Genomic DNA, 2,211 nt, shown 5'->3' with positions numbered 1-2,211 from the left:
GTGCCCTTTTGCAAGCTGAGTGCTCTAACAACAGGTTTAGACTCATCTTGTTCTATATTTTTCTCCTTCACTAGAAGACCTTTAATACTTTGACAGAAAATGGAAAATGTTTGGGAGGGCTTTAAGTATGCTCTTTTCTACCTGGGTAGTTTAAAAGTTAGGAGAGCATGTAGAAAAGAGGTTGCATAGAGCCCACTAATCTCAGATTTTTCCATAAGTTCTTACCCTCAAAATAATGAATAAGAGAGGTGCGTATGAGCTCCTACTCAGTTCATGTTTAAAAAAACCAATTTTTGTGGGATTGTTTTCTAAATGTGTGCTTGTGTCTTATAGGTCCTGTGATGAGAAGATCCTCATTTTGTGGATTTAGAGCTTTAGTGGGACTTTGACTTTGGTTTCTTTGGCTGAGAGGCCTTAGGAGGTTGTATGCACACAATGACAGAGAATTTGAGACACTTGGGGAAATTTTATGGCAAATGTCTGCATGCCTTCTAATTTAAGTACAACAAATATATAGGACTTCTGACAACTTCAGTCTTGGACATAGCATTTAGGATTTTGTGGGGGCCCTGCTTTAAACCCTTGTTTCAATTCCAGTCACAGAGTGAATGAGATCTCAAATAGTATGTGAGGTTTTTTTCTGCAGTATGCACACCTTCCTTAGGGTCAGAATGCTTGAGCTAAGACTGATTTGTGTTAAATACATAATTTTAACTCTGTTAAGTAAGTGGTGAACTGGTCTTCCACAATGGTACCTATAACACACAGCTGGGCATAATTTCTAAGGAGAAAGGAGAGCAGGCTCACAGGTCAGGAGGAACAAGTACAAAAAAAAATCAGCAAATCAACTGTGAGATTTTGAAATGGGGCTGGTGGTGAGAGATAATGCTAGGCTACACATCTGTGATCATTCATCAGTGGACACATGAGGCTGTTTTTCGTTTTTTAGCAAGATGAACAAATAGACATGTAAGCCAGGCACTGAGCCTAGGTTCTTATGTTCTTCTCAGCCAGACTTACAATCTTGACCATAATATTGCAATACCTGTTTGTTTTGCAGCTGCTTTGTGTTTGACTGTCTGTCTGTGAAGATTTGTAAGACAGATGCAAGACTGTTTGCAAAAGATCATACGTACTCTGACTATGCTCACAGAAGAATAAACAGGAAGATATCAACAAAGCCAGATATAAAAAGGAGCTTAGTCAGGACAGGTCACAGCTTTTGTGCTGTAATCATTCCTTCTGGCTCCATCGCTTCTATTTGAAGAGAATGGTTGCTTATGCCAGCATATTTTGTCTATACAAAAATCCTAGGGAGAATGATTCATTCGACCATGTTGCCAGCTGCAGTGTTTTTATTAGTGAGCCTTGCAATATTTGGTGGTTTTCTCAAAACATCATATACTAATGTGGTTGAGTGAAAATCACTGTGTTTGCTTTCAAAAGTTTTGAAGTTTACAAGACCTTGCAGTGACAGAAATTGGAAAAAAAGCAAGGAGGAAAGAACAAAAGAGAGAAGGACAGAGAGAGAAAAAGGAAAGAAAGAGAGAGAGAGAGAAAGAGAGAATGAGAAAGAGAGAAAAAGAGAGAAAGAAAATGTAAAGACGAGCATAAAGTCTATTTTGATGATCTCTTTTAAAGTTTTAATCATGAGACCTGAATGTCAAGAGCTGGAGATATTGCAAGTGTGGAAGGCTTTTGTATGGCCATTTTCATCACCATTTGGTCCCTGGGAGAGGCCTTTCTTTACATGTGTATGTGAGGAAGCTTTTACTCTGTGGCAGTAGGAGCTTTACCTGATGTCGATTTAAAGAGACAGGTGATTTCTGCAAGTTGCAAACTAATGTGCCATAATTCCCCAAGGTATAAATTAATACAAAATATATGTCTAATAATATAAGGTACTAGACACAGAAAGCTCATCCTGAGCAGCAGAGCTGTAGTGTTGAATTCTTCTGTAATCAAAATATGCAGGCACCTCGAGGGAATGTCTCCAGATGGCTGATTACCCATTAAAATCTCAAACCTTTGATATGAGCCTAAAGAATGGATCACCTCCCATGAAGAGAGTACTATTTTCAATTTCCTTTCTATTTACGGATATTGGTTTGACATGGAGTGAGGAGGGGAAGATCCATGAGAGTAACTCCATCTTCAGTAGATGAGGTCATTTTCATTAGGAATTAATAAATGGGGAAGAGTCCTTCCAAA

At 38.5% G+C, this 2,211-nt stretch overlaps 1 long non-coding RNA gene across 1 annotated transcript; it reads left to right on the top strand.

The window, feature by feature from the left end:
* Positions 1–201: 201 nt before the first annotated feature.
* Positions 202–1,076, top strand: LOC135285700 (uncharacterized). The gene is made up of 3 exons (XR_010350529.1): positions 202–248; positions 334–421; positions 1,061–1,076. It is a non-coding gene; the product is annotated as an uncharacterized LOC135285700 (long non-coding RNA).
* The last annotated feature ends 1,135 nt before the right edge of the window (positions 1,077–2,211 follow it).

The sequence above is a fragment of the Passer domesticus genome, chromosome 1 (assembly GCF_036417665.1).
Source record: "Passer domesticus isolate bPasDom1 chromosome 1, bPasDom1.hap1, whole genome shotgun sequence".
NCBI lineage: Eukaryota > Metazoa > Chordata > Aves > Passeriformes > Passeridae > Passer > Passer domesticus.
Note: the sequence above shows the minus strand (reverse complement) of the source record. Positions and strands in the feature narration are given on the sequence as shown.